The sequence below is a fragment of the Dermacentor andersoni genome, chromosome 7 (genome assembly GCF_023375885.2).
Source record: "Dermacentor andersoni chromosome 7, qqDerAnde1_hic_scaffold, whole genome shotgun sequence".
Classification (NCBI taxonomy): domain Eukaryota; kingdom Metazoa; phylum Arthropoda; class Arachnida; order Ixodida; family Ixodidae; genus Dermacentor; species Dermacentor andersoni.
In genome coordinates, this window is record NC_092820.1 from 168,231,216 (window position 1) to 168,246,240 (window position 15,025).

At 47.2% G+C, this 15,025-nt stretch overlaps 1 protein-coding gene across 2 annotated transcripts in view; it reads right to left on the bottom strand.

Moving 5' to 3' along the window:
• The window catches only part of LOC126533042 (beta-1,3-galactosyltransferase 1-like), a 29,176-nt gene extending 14,453 nt beyond the window's left edge, over positions 1-14,723 (bottom strand). Inside the window, exons 1-2 of one of the 2 annotated variants that reach the window (XM_072289394.1) lie at positions 14,533-14,723; positions 7,392-7,473 (exon numbers count right to left, since the gene is read on the bottom strand). The gene's annotated coding sequence lies outside the window, so the exon portion shown is untranslated. The remainder of the gene's footprint in view (positions 1-7,391; positions 7,474-14,532) is intronic. The other variant, XM_072289395.1, reaches the window with a different exon arrangement.
• Positions 14,724-15,025: the final 302 nt, after the last annotated feature.

Genomic DNA, 15,025 nt, shown 5'->3' on the forward strand with positions numbered 1-15,025 from the left:
GTTGCATGGCCGTAACTGGGGTTCCACTGGATCCTGGTTATAGTATATGCCAGTGCAGCAAGAATATTAACCACTCTAGAATTGTATAAGTAAATTACTGAATTGTTCAGACAGTGGACGACGTTGTTCGTGTGCAAACGACACAGACGAAGGAACAACTTAAGGAAAATAACACAGCAATTTGAATACTTGCCACGTTCCATGCGTTCCTTAAAAAAACAAAAAAATGACCGCGAACTTTTCTCTTTCGCTTATCGACACTAGCCCGACAACAATTCATTATACAGAATATTGTCTCCTTTGCTTGCAGTGCCTTGGTCTTTGTGGCGTTGCCAAACTGTTGTTAAACGGGGTTAATTGTTCGTTGAACTGAGAAGTGTGCTTCTCAAGATGCTGAGTAATTAAGTGTCAACACGGTTTACCAAACCAAAGCACGAGAAAGTAAATAAGTTAGTTGGTTTTGCGAATACGTTTATGGTGATGCGTTGTATACCTGACTAGACTACATTACGTGAGTCTTGTATATTACACGGAAAGAAACTTGGCACGGGCTTGTGGCAATGAAAGCAGCTTGAAGAAGTCAAAGGCGAGTAACGCACGCACACACGCGCACACACACGCACACACAATACATGCGGAAACATGTGAAATGTTTGGTATGTTATACGAAGAAGTGTCATTTCATTGCATGTCGAATAATACTTCGTAAGCCTTTCCAAAGACAAAGTGCTAGGGCTTTATGCTTTTCCTTTCTGCTGTATGAAGGAACTGCCCTATACGGCAGGATGCATTACGGCGCGAACAGGTATCCGCTAAATATACGTCTACTACTAAACCGAGGTCATTGTTGCTAGCCAACAGAAAGCCTACCGAACCGGACCACGTGAACGAAGCAAGGCCAAAGTTCTCGGCACCACCCTCCTCCTTTTGGCCACGCGGGACCAATAAACGATAACAGAAAGGTTTGTGTGCATTACCCTCGGCACGAGCAACGCCAGTGACGTCACTGATCGGGGAAGGCCCCACGTGAGTACGTGCGGGCACACAGAGGCGGGCGGGCGCAGAACGACCTCCCGGTCTGACATTCGAGAGAACTGGTTCCGCCGAAGCTCTCCCACCGCAGACGGCGAAATTTCTTACGCAACCAACCGCGTGGTCGGCTGCCAGCGCCACCGTTGTCACGTCGCGTGCGTAACGTGACGCGCATGCAAGGACATCGCGCTACACGGCCCCGCTGAGGGAACGCCGCCCCGTGGTGAAATATATGTCTACAGTGTTGTCTTGGCGGAATTTCTCCGATTTTTCTTCCAACTCGGCATAGGCAGGTATAATAAGCGGATACTCACTCGGACTCAGTAATCATAAATTCACCAACGTGTGTGCGTGTGTATTCCCTCATATACTTACTTGCACTCGCACTTGACGTCACTCACACACATACTGACGTCCACTCACTTTCGCCGATGGACAGTCACTCAAGTTGATACATCCACTCAATGTCGCCGTCACTGACATTCATTTGTGTACTATAACGTTAACCGGCACTCAAATCCTGTCAATACACACACGTCCACTCTCGTCTATTCGTCGCTCGCTAACGTTCTATACATATATCGCGCCTGGTGTGAAGTGAGTGTCGAGCGAGTTGTGCACCAGTGCACCCGTGAGTGAATATGTGCCAGCTTAGGCCATCGTGGTCTTGGTAGAAACTGAAAACCACCCGCCGTGGTTGCTCAGTGGCTATGGTGTTGGGTTGCTGAGCACGAGTTCGCGGGATCGAATCCCGGCCACGGCGGCCGCATTTCGATGGGGGCGAAATGCGAAAGCACCCGTGTACTTAGATTTAGGTGCACGTTAAAGAACCCCAGGTGGTCAAAAATTCCCGGAGTCCTCCACTACGGCCTGCCTCATAATCAGAAAGTGGTTTTGGCACGTAAAATCCCATAATTTAATTTAATTTTAAACTGAAAACCAAACTATGACCGACGCGATAACGCAAAAATGCGGCCTCGCGCACCGCTATTCAACCGAAACATAACTGCCGCGGACGCGCCAGCCAACTATAGGCTCGCGCATTTCCGTTACGCGTGTGGCTGCTTCGGGCGAACTTCCCTCGACGACGACTCTTGGCAACTGTGTTTGCGAGCGCGGAGGCACAAAGCTCAAGGCTTCTGCATCAACATGGAGCGCAACAAAGTCGATACATATATTTCAAAAACACTTTGAAATGTTGGAAGCAGGCCTTACAAAACTTGAACAGTAACGTGGCACCACCAGACGTTTATAGGGCGAGTATTTGCAATGGTTTGTACGAGCGCTGTGAAGACCGTTCGTTTCATAACAAACGCAGGATACTGGTGACGTACTGACACCGATGTTTTTCTTACATCGACTTAATGTTTAACATTTCCAACTGATACACCTTATTCGAAATCGCAAGTGCATGCGAAATAGCAACTGTTGTTAGTATATTTGTGCCGCTAATATTTTTTATACTCTAAGTAGTCTTTTCCTCCCTGAAAAAGTTCCACAAAACTTGAATCTACAGGACTCAAGAGCTAATAACTGCCATGTAACAAAATTTTGATGACAAGATAGCTTCAAGAATACTAACGCTATCACACACCACAAAGTCATCCTTAGAAAGAAAGAAAGTCAAAGTCTAGACGAATTAAGCAAATAGTCAAATAGGCGCCCTATATAGGGCCGGCTATTCCAAGGAGTCATCCCTATAATATAGAGCAAAAATTACGACCTGAGCGCGTGGTCATGGGTCGGCCATTATATAATGGCCACGTTCCGTAGAAGAATACAAAAGCGTTTGCGTACTTCTATGTATGGGTTCACAATGAAGAGCTTAAGCCAGTGAAAATTAATATCCCGAGTCTTCTACAACTTCTCTCACAGCCCATTAGGCAGCACTGATAGTATAGCATCAATCAATCAATCAATCAATCAATCAATCAATCAATCAATCAATCAATCAATCAATCAATCAATCAATCAATCAATCAATCAATCAATCAATCAATCAATCAATCAATCAAATGTCAACTACAACGGCGTCTCTTATAGCCCATTACGCAGTTCTTATATGTATAGCAGCGTCAATCAATCAGTCAGTCAATCAACACTAAGGTCAAACACGAATGAGGAAACCTAAAACAATATTTGCCACGAGTGCGAAACAATGACAACACTTAATTAGCCGCACTTAGTTGCCAAGAGCTCTGGGGTGATTAATCGCTTTCGATGCACATCAAATAATGCATAGAAAGGCAGGGAGGTAAATTACTCACCAACAGTGCGTGGTGTTTGTCCAATACGTATATGTTCATCGAACGTGTATAAGAAACACGCCGATACGGCGACGATCCGGGATCTGGACAATCCGCGCGAGTCCCGGTCATAACAGTTACCGTCATCCTTGCTTAGTGGCTGTGGTGTTGAGCTGCTAAGCACGAGGTCGCGGGATCGAATCCCGGCCACGGCGGGTGCATTTGGATGAGGGCGACATGCGAATACATCCGTGTAGGTTTAGGCGCGTTTTAAAGAACCGCCGCTGGTCAAAATTTCTGGAGTCCTCCACTGCGGCGTACCTCCCAATCAGGTCGTGGTTTGGGCACGTAAAAACTCAGAATTTTAACAATTACCGTGCATATGAAGACAATACTCACACAAACGTACAATTCCCGAGCGGCAGTCAAGTAGTGGCGGCTCACACAGGTGTCTACTATAGCGCCAGACTCTCTCGGCAATCAGTGTGCAGGAGAAAAAAAAGAGCAAGAAGCACTGGCTATGATTGGTTAACGCGAGCTGGTGGCTTCTGTGGACGTTCAGGCGAGGTGCGCAGTGCGCGCGCGGCGCCATGCAGCGGCGTCTTTCTGCGCCGAATTCCGGTCACGTCTGTCCTGTACGTTGCTGTCCGTTCGAGGAATGTCAACCCTCCTCCTCACAGCATCTCGAAGCACGCGCACGAAAAAGGGCAGAATCGAGAGCGGAGTGGCTCCTCGGCACGGGATTGCTCAATGGCCTAGTGCTACGTGCGCCGCAGTTTTCACTTTCGCGAAAATTCCGGCGCGATCGAAGTCGGCCCGGTTGCCGAGATCTCTGCCCGCCGTGTGTCGCCGGTGCCAGACCGGTGCGTCTCGACGCTCCGTCGACTACGTTAACGCAGTTTTCCTTAAGCGGAGGGACGCAAATTGGGACTTCTTCTTTTCCGGGCTCTTGACGTAAACGTGAATGCAGTCTTCGGAGCCTGTTTGAGTTTGTTGACTCCGTTCAACTCGCCCCACGGCTCTGATCATCTGCACACGCTCGTGAAGCGTCAAACTACGACGACTTGAACTCCCTGCGATCCCATCTACACTCGCTCCCTATTCACTGTCCTTCTTGACCGCAGCGCGGCGCTGTTGAGGTGCTTATATTAAAGCCCCTTAAACTTCGTTAAGTATCGACACTCTCCTCCTCTGCCTTCACTTCTCCTTGTTTCTCCTCTCTTTTACGCTCCCTCCTCGGTCGTGGCACCGCCTACACCGCTCGAGCGTAGCAACGGAGCACATGCGCTCCTCGCCACTCCGTAGACGCTTCTCGAGCGAAAATGGCGCTGAAGCACGGCGCGAGGGCCCACGTGATGCTATAAGGCCAATAGCGACGCGGCGTCGGCCCCGACCAGAGCGCGCGAGGAGGAGGCGGCATTCCTCAAAGCGTGGCGCTACTTCACAAAGTTTAAGGGTTTTTAGCTTATCTCATTGGTGGCTTGGTGGCGCATAGCTTGGTGACGCAACTCACTGCCCCGTTCCAAAGGGGACGCTCATAACATCCATCCATCCATCTCGGCAGTGAGAGATAGTTAGAAGTGTCGCACAATATCCTTACGCGCTTTTCCGAAAACAAGAATCAGGTAGCTCCTAAAAGATTGTAGTAGTAGTAGTAGTAGTAGTAGTAGTAGTAGTGGTAGTAGTAGTAGTAGTGCCGCCTTCACTCGAATTGATATATAAGGCCAGCCTCGATTTTAAGCCGAACCTCCAAATTCGCAAGGTCAGAAAAAAATATTGGGAGGATGCGGTAGCATTCAAAGATCCCTGACTGCTTATCACGTTTCCCGGCAACTGCAGCTTATGCAACCGTAATGTTTACCGGGAAACGCTGGCGGCGAACGCTATGCACAAGGCGAGCTTTCTGGTAGAAAGTCAGCCTCTTGCGCGGGTCGCGATGCGGAGGAGGCAAGCGCCATCGGAGGTATTGCAAGGAACCGGGCGTGCGGCTTTATGGCCTTAGAGATTCGTGCGCACCGGCGCGCGCAAATCTCGGAGGCCATGGCCGCTCTATGAATGGTAGAAACGCTGGAAAGGGGATTTGTGTTTTGAGTTTCCGCGTAACAGAATTACGTTTTCTCGTATATTCAAATTACAATCCGATGCTATCATGTCTGTAGGTTGTGTGTAAGTCGTACTTTAAAATTTTTCTTATGTATTTCACCTTCAGAAATTCAATAAGTTCAGTAACTTCCTTGTTCTACATGGAGGGCCTGCGTGGTTGGGTATGCGCGGTTCGAAATCATTTTTGCCGAACGACGGTCGACGCTGGACGCAGAGGCCGACGACGGTATTTTTGCGACACTTCTTCTTCTTCTTCTTCGTGATTTGGGAGAGGGTAGCTACCAACCGCGCCCCAAAACTCCTCCCTGAGAACGGCCTCTCGCGACGGGACCGTTCCACACTCCTTCGTCTGCGCACGGGCTCCGTGTGGACGGCAGCTAGGCTCCATGCCAAGGGACGCATCGCCTCGCCGGCCTGCAGAAGGTGCGGTGACGCCGAGACCCTCGAGTACCTACTCTGCACCTGTCCTGCATTAGCCCAGGAGCGCGCTCCAGTCACTGCCACCTACCGACGGTATGGACTCCCGGCTACCTCAGAGACACACCTGCTCTTCCCGGCCCGCTACCACCTCCCAGCACTGGCAAGCCTGCTTGAATATGTGTACACAAACGGGCTCCTAGATCGCCAATAGACTTCGGCCTCGCACGGCCTCTGCCCGAGCGCCGGCCATCGCCCCTGGATGATGCTGACGTCTGCTGCCTGAAACCTACTCTCCCTTTCCCCCTCTATCCTCTCATCTTTTTTTCCCCTGCGACACGGGGCCCTTAACGCTTTCGTGGTAAAAGAAAAAAAAACATTCTCGAATGTGTCTCTTGATCTCGAATATGTTTCTTGATCGAATATGTTTCATATTCCGGCGCTACCCTCACGTTTCAACAACAGTGCACGCTTCTAGAGACAACAGGGTGTAAACAGTCCAGCAGAGAGTGCACCAGATTTCGATCGCAGAAGACCGGGCACCACAAGCAAAGAGAACGCGAAATGCGACGGCCTATCAGTGAGTCCGGGAAGGCAGGCTGAGCACGCTCTCTCGATGGTTCTTCTTCCTTCTGCTCTTTCTGTTTCTCGCCCGGGAGCCGGTGGTTAGTCGCCGAGCGCGCTTTGGATTCGCACGAGCCGAGTGAAGAACACAAAACAGCAGAAGAAGAAGCAGACGAACCGCGACGCACGCTGCCGTCTGCTCGGGTCAAGGCCGCACACACCTATGGAGAGGCGCCTGACCCACGACGACGAGCACTGCTGCTGCTTGAGCAGAGCCCGGTGCAGTGTTACCACGGAAGACGCCTAGTGGCATCGCATACAGACGGCAACATCTCGAGCTTAAAGAGTATATGTATTTGCATGAAGTTGGAGCGAAAAGGTATGTTTACTGGAGAAACTGAAGGCAAGACTTCGCTTCCTTTGAATTTGGCGCCGAAACACTTCGCCGCGGTATACGCCAGTGTTGAGTGTCCCTGTAATGATTCAGCTATATAAAGGAACAGCGGCCAGTACGATGTCAGGGATTTCGGTCGAAGACGCACTTGTCTACTGTGCATCAATCATGTGCGTGATTCAGAAGGCCCGCGGACCGACGTGCGTTCTTGTTCCATTAATTGTAGTAGTAGTAGTAGTAGTAGTAGTAGTAGTAGTAGTAGTAGTAGTAGTAGTAAACTAAGGTTAGCGGTGGTGGTGGCGGTAGTTCTAGAAGTACTAGATTAACAGTAGCCCCAAAACGGCAAAGTGCGTAATTGGCGGAGAGTCGGGTATTTCATACAAGAGGAAATATACGTGTCGACCTAAATGGTTGGAAAATGCTTTTCGAAATTGCGATTGGAAATTCCGAAGATTGGCATCGGAAAATGGATAAATCCGTGAACTCTGAACTGCAAGAAGTTATAGTCGTCTACTGTGGAGCAAAGCTACGAGTATATAAATGAAAATGAGAGTAGATGGTCCAGAACAGTGACAGACGAGGGAAAGTATATACACTGTACTTCACACTCGGAAGCTCAATCATTTGAAACCTACCTGAGTCACGTGTCCCTGAGGGTCATAGCATCGCTCAGCCTCGAACGAAGGAGCATGCCTGCTTCCAGTCTGGCATCATAGCCTATAAGGGCGAAAACGTTGAATAAACAAATTTAAGTGGTGATTGCCTACATACTTTTCGTAGTCCGCTTTGCCGTTAAGTATATAGGCGTGTCCTTGTGGCCATATAATATAGTATATTACGTATATATATTAATGTCTTTATATACTATAATTTGATACAAACTAAAGTCGTCCGCAAGTTTTCCTTTGGTCTGTTGATTCCAGTGGGATGTTCGCAAACAGTCTACAGACACTAGACGACAAATAAACGTGAGATAAAGCCACAAGCTGCTAATAAATAAACCATAGACTTCGCAGCAAATACGTTGATATACTGTCCAAACAAACTTTTGCTAGGAAACGAAGTATTCGCGAATGTACCATAAATACAAGATGGCTATGCAGCGAAGGTCAGTTCTGCTGGCAGTCTCTTCAACACCGGAAGTTGCAGGCGGCCGTAATTAGTGTGTATACACCACAGACACTAATTTCACCGTAACAACTAGTGCGTGCCAACGGGGCCTTTCTTTATCTTTTTTAACCCCTGCAGCCGCCCACGTGCCTTAACTGCGCCGCGCCTGACGTTATAAGGCCACGAGAGAACGCAGCAGAGAGCGCCTAGATTTCCTCAGGCGTGGCAGAGACAGCCCGAAAACGCTTCCGCTTCGCGCGAATTCAGCCTCGCTGCCGACACAAAACATTAACACATCAACAGCCGCGCGAAAATTCGTTTCAGCTATTGCCCGGCTTGTGATACGCTCCTATAACCGCGCGCTGTTCGCTCTTGTCAGCAAAAAAGAAAAGAAAAAAAGGAGGGGGAGGGGGTGGCTTCTTTTTCATCTGGCCATAGTCACGCCTTTATATATATATATATATATATATATATATAAAGTATTGAAATACTTCTTCCCGCATTCGGCACGCTTTGTTTTACGGACTCTTTCGGGACCTCCTTTCGGGACCCAAAAAGTGAAATTGCGACCCCGTTCTAGCAACAACGATGTACCTGCATACCGTAAGCAGGTGGACCAATACCGATTTCGGGGGCACCAGTTGCGCGTACGCACTTTCGACTTACTAAGTGCAACAGGAGAGAGTCTCAGCGGGACGAGTCGATTGTGAACAGCTGACATTCTCAAACACTTTCGCTCCGACCCAGACGCAGACAACGAAGGAGAATGAGAAAGGCGCTTATGTAAAATATGGTTACTTCATCTATTGCGCAACCGAAACGAGGGGGAGAGACGACGTTGTTCTTGTTCCCTTTCATCGAGCTCGCGATTTCCTTATTCGCTGCCGCAATGTGCTGCTCTCGAGTATGCAGTCTTCAGTCTTCAAATCTCGGATTCTTGCAGTTCGTACACCGTCCTTAACCTAAAGTCTACCTCTGCTTTGAAGTGTGAACCGAGGCATAGGATGCAGTTAATCTGACGTTTCATATGTCCTAATGGCAACGAAGGGACATTCAATTCTGCGCATAATTATACTCTCACTCTTCCACCTAATTTATACTCCCTCTCTCTCTCTCTCTCTCTCTCTCTCTCTATATATATATATATATATATATATATATATATATATATATATATATATGTATATATATATATATATATATATATATATATATATATATATATATATATATATATATATATATATATATATATATATATATATATAGTCATTCTCGTAATAGAGACATTTAGCGGGGGCGTAAACGTGAGCGGCCAAGTTGGTGGCGCCAGCTGGTGGCGCAAAGCTCAACCACCTAAACACAGAGCCAATTACTATATTCTTCTTAGCTGGGGCGTAAGATTTCGACAGCGGTGTAATTGTGAACACAATCACGCCACAGCCGAAATTTGCACCCGCAGCGAAACAGAATGAAGTAGGTTACTGCAATTTTAGCTCTGTATTTGTCTGGTTGAGCTCTACACCACCAGGCGGCTTCACCGCTCCGGCCGCTCGCGTTTACGCCCCCGACCATCCGGTAATCCGCCCAAACCGTCCCAGTTTGCCGGAATAGCGGACACGCTAAAAGTCTCTATTATCACAGATAGTTTTTACTTACGATCCTTCCTTTTTGCAGACAAATTGCCCTACTCGCATCTCTCAACCGGTGGGGGCCACATTACAACTGCTTTGGCGCTCTATGACCTTGCAGCTCTAGCGCCATGAAACTCCATCAATTATCACACTTAAAATAAATGAGGCGTTTAAGCACGACCACGTTTACCCGGTCTTAAACTATTCTTTCTTTTTTCTTTGGCTCGTTCGTTCCAGGGCTGTAAAGAGAAAGCTTTGTCGTATAGCATAACGCGCCCACGCATTTTCTGTCACCACCCAACGCTCAACCAGCGCCGACGGAGCAGTACCCATTCGTAAATAAATTTTACCTTTCTCTCTCTGTGAAGACTCAACCCGATACGATGTACTTGACATCATATATAAGTATACCACCGATGGATTTACATTAATGTTAAAGGCAAGATTAATGCATGAGGATTTCTAAAGGCAAGCTTAAAGGGACGCTAAAGAGAAAGACGATTTCTGCTGCATCAGTAAATTACCCTTCCACAACACCAAAAACACCCCTCTTACCACCACAAGACGCTTAGTAAGCCAGAAAAAGCGCGAAAGCGAAATACAGGTAGCGACGCCTCCTTGAAGTTTCCGCACCAGGTCGCTGTGACGTCATGGATTTTCTATAGCATCTTTTAGGGTGTACTTAAGGATTTGGCGGTACAGATTGACTACATTGTGTTCTCAAGGAACCAAATATTAAACATGGCAAGTTTTGGGAACCGTTACTGAGCCAACGTGGCCCAAATACGAAAACATACTTTGGAATTCCCCGACGTCATGCTGACGCACCGGCGGCGGGGTTTCGCCGCGAAATTCAAGTACTTATACTTTGACCTTCGTTTTCCCATGTAATGATCAAACTATTATTTCGAAATGGCCACCTGCAGGGTTCTCACACAATGCCTTATCAGTTGTCCTTTATTGAAGTGCTAGACAGAAACTACACTGAGACATTGCCAGTGTGAACTTATCGCACTCCCGGGACAACATGCGTAATCACACGAGCTGGTCCACATGCTATCCATGTTTTACTCTTACATACTTTTACTGGGAGCCTGATGACAGTTCCCCTACCACACCCCTCCTCCTTACATCTGACGTAAAGGAAAAAGGGAACTCGCTCTGATATATATATATATATATATATATATATATATATATATATATATATATATATATGTGTGTGTGTGTGTGTGTGTGTGTGTGTGTGTGTGTGTGTGTGTGTGTGTGTGTTCTAGTTGTGTATACGGAAACTTTACTGCATAAAACAAGCCATTTACGCGAGAGAAGAATCCACACACCTGACCCCTTCGGTCATCGCGCAGTGAGTTCACACACAAAAGCCAAGCTGTGCACGAAGCAGCTAGGACCAAAAGTAATTATTTTCTTCGGGTTGGGTCGGACGTATACTGTCACGTAATCGTCCCCTTTCGCCGGCGTGTACAATTGACAACAATGACAAGAAAAAAAAAGCAAATTGTCATTGCCGCTACCCCAGGAATGTCGTGTTTCCGTGCCAATCAACAAAGACGGATCCATAAAGAAGGGACGGCGGCACATTACGGTTGTCATAAGCGTTCCTTTTTTTGTGTGTGTGGTTACTAGCAGGAACGCCAAACGATCAAGTCAGGTTAGTTCATATGGTGTGCACTCCTTCTCGACTACCTTCCAACGCTTGTAGAATAACACGAACAGGCGCCTAATCTGCCAGCATGCCTGCCACCAACATGGGCGAAACAAGCAAATTTACGAGAAGACTCAAGGAACTGATACAATTCTAATACCCGCCGCGGTGAATAAGTGGCGTTGCGCTTTGTAAAGTTTTTTAACGTCATAGGTTCTAATATAATGGTCCTGCTTTCACAATTATGTAAATTAGACAGCGGAATAGTCGGCTTGCAAAGACTACACAAAGTATACGTATTCTCACGTAAGTTAGAGGCTTCTCGGCTCGCTCTGTGCCGCGTAACTATACATGCACTCGGCGATACGCACCATGCACAAGCCTGAGAGATATCGCTCTAGAACAGCGACGCTGCATATACATAAATAGAATATGCGCAACTCGTACAGGAAGAATCATGGATCGTCAACGTTATGCACCCACCCAGAGCAACCAAAAGCGCTTCAACAAACGCGGTCATCTCCTCTGCTGTATCGACGCCGCGGCATCTAATCAGCCAAAGAGGAGAACCAGACGAGAAGTCTCCTTTTGGAACGTTCACTATATAGCAGATGACATCTGAGTTATCGAGTGGACAAATAAGAAGATTACTGCTTTCTTCTCGCGCAGATATGCCATATCTTGGATCTTTACTATCTAACAACATCCTCTTGCTGGCCTCGCGCCGAACCCGCATTCGTTCAGAAACGCGTTATTTTAAACTTCACTGTCGTCTTTTCGTAGCCGACTGTTCTGGTACAACCTGTCTCCCCCCCCCCTTCCTAGTGCCATCCAGAATCAGAAAATTGAGAAAGGAGGTGCGTCGCAAAAGCAACGAGCCGCAGTGGAACGAAAATAGCGATATGTACTGAAAGCACGTTTTAATATGTACACAAAGAACGGTACATATCGGATATAACGACATACGGCTATAACGATAACATCTTTCGGCTTACACATCAAGCTGGCTGATGTCGTCTTTAGGGAAACCTCGTTAGGCATACGACTGACATCTGGAAGGATGCTCTTCACTCTTTTCATTTTAATTTGGTGTAATTTGCCTTCATCTGTTGTCTATATCTTAGATAAACAGGTTGGATTATACATTACGCAATGCCAATTCGTCTTAGTAAAGGCTTAAGAGCCCGAAAATAGCACTCACATACACGCACGCACTGCATACACATGGACAAACACACAAAAACCCACATACAAAAGCTTTTTCTTAGTCTTTCTTTTTTCTTTTCCGGTGCTATATCGCGGAAACTTGAGAAAGAACGGACAGAAGTCGTTACATATACAGACGGTACTTTCAACAATGGTTCATAAGAAGCCGGATCACGGGTTCATATACCCAAAACAAATGCAAAGCATGCGCAATGAGCCATCGAGAATTTTTTTTTGTAACAACAAACGTTTTATTTCGGTTCACAGTATACACTGCTGACCGAGGGAAATTGGGCTAAATGTGTTTTCCAACAACTGACAAAGGCCCAGCCCCCCTTGGTAGTTCAAGTACATGCAACATAAGATTGACAAATGTTGCACATGCAACGTTTACAAAGTCACTAAGTGTAATTCAAACATGTTCCATGTCACACGTAAAAATAACAACAAATACAAAAATTACATGTACGAAGATAAATATACTTCAACAATGCAAGTCATTATGTAACATGGAAAACGATAGTTTAGAAATCGGTCATTGGTAGAAGCAGAGCATTCATTATAGACAGTTATTACCTCGATAAGGATAGCGAAGGAGTACTAGCACTCTTGGGCATGCTTAACCATTGTTGCAGATTATATTGTTATTCTGGTAATTTCGTCTTTATGTCTGTGCGCAACAAAACACTCATACAACCATAACAAGCGAGCACTAAAGAAAATAATTATGTCGTACCATCAAGGATCAAAACTAAACCCTTGCAAAGTTATCTTCTTGCGTGTGTGCAGCCCAAGCTACAAGTTCTTCTACGCCAATTCGATTCGCGTACATTCAAGTACACGATTTACGACCATCGCGGACTTCCCGTAAACTTTGTGCGGACGCCTCCACGTATGAGAACAGCCTACTGAACATTTAGCTTCGAGAGCAGTCTCGCATCGATACGTATACCATCACCGTAACAAGCTTAAGGACCGCAAGATCTAAGGATAAGTATTTCCGCAGCCTATTATTCAGACTTCCAGCCTCTTCTAGCATATCCCAGTAAGTCCCAAGTGCCTGCGATGTACGAATTAGGTACTAATTTATAAGTGCAAGAACGACGTCTGCTAGATGTCACAGGCATGTACGGTTTTGCCAGAGAAATTCAGGATGTCTAGAATACGTTGCTTTGAGTTAAGAAAGCGACGGTCTGTAGATTTTATCACAACCTCTAATGTACGTTTTAACAACTTGACATATAAGTATTTTCCAGTCAGTCCACACATGAACATTTCCAGTTTCTCTATGACAGGATTACGTTTCCTCATTTGTTCAAATTATAGTTCGAAACTATCGTGCCTGCAGCTAGTATGTAAGCATCTTCGCGTATTTTCTGAAACAATTTGCTTTTGAAGCTACCCTTAATTCAATATGCAACTTGTTCCTGGCAGGAGGTCTAGAAGAATGAGTTCTCTATACTTCCTCGTGTGCTTCGCATGTGTACGTACGCGTGCACGCGATTGTATCTGTTCTTGCTGTGAGGCCGTTTCGCCCATTGGATCTGTCACAAAACGTCTTGCGCTAAATTAATATACATTATAGCAAATGATCTGCGAAAGCTCTGCATGTGCTGGGCAGTCACGCATGTACCGGTAGTCGTAGCACAAAATCTATGTTATGTAAATCAGACATGTCTTTCCCATGTAAAATATTCATCGTATGTTTCAAATGTTGAAGTGTTACATATGGGCAACATCGTTGCAACGTGACTTAGACAGCCGTTTGTCGGTTGTGGGAACGTTGATTCTTAGTAAAACGGATATAAGAGAACGTCTCGTGGATGTCTTAGGTCCGACCAAGAACTTCTGACGGGTGCCAATGCAACGTTCTATGCGGTTTACTGGGATGCGAACGACAGTGCTGAGCGGTTTTTTACTGGCTAAGGTCGCAAGCGGCTCGGAAATTCATCGTTTTCTCAGACGTCGACTGTACAGGCAGTGCGCTTCTAGCGACACGATCGAGCCCGCAACCACGTCGATCCCGCGATCGCCTGAGTACTTCTCAACTGTTTGAACGGCCCGCAAAAGAAGACACACTGTTCGGCAAGTTCGAACACTCAACTCCAGGAGGTATACGTACTCGCCTGGCTGCCGAGCAGCCGTCCGAGGCAGTCTACTCACCCGATCGGCATCGACGGCGGGCGGTGGTGCGCCTGCGAAGCGCCGTCGTCGTCCTTCTCGGGAGAAAGCATGTTTCTTCAGTCGTCGTCGTCGCTCGGTGCCGGCGGCGGTGCGCGTCGCTCTCCACTTGCGAAACGTCGCCGACTCAACCGCTGCTGGCGCGAGGGCGGCCGGCCGCTTGCTGCGCCGCGCCGCTCCGCGGTCTCGCCTTGCCGCAGGGGGGAGCCAGGGGTCAGGGAGCCTTCTCCCTCTCAACCCCTCTCTTTCTCCCCCTCGCGTGCGCTACCATTTTACGTCGCTTTGGTGACCTCGCGGCGGTGTGTGCAGTGTGCGCCCACCGGGGGCCTCTTTGCCTCGTGCCGGTCCATGTCTCGCGTGCTGAGGGGAAAGAAACTAATTATAATGTACGCCGTACCCGAGAGCCAAAACTTTGTCTGTCTGTCTGTCTGTCTGTCTGTCTGTCTGTCTGTCTGTCTGTCTCTGAGACTTTTGG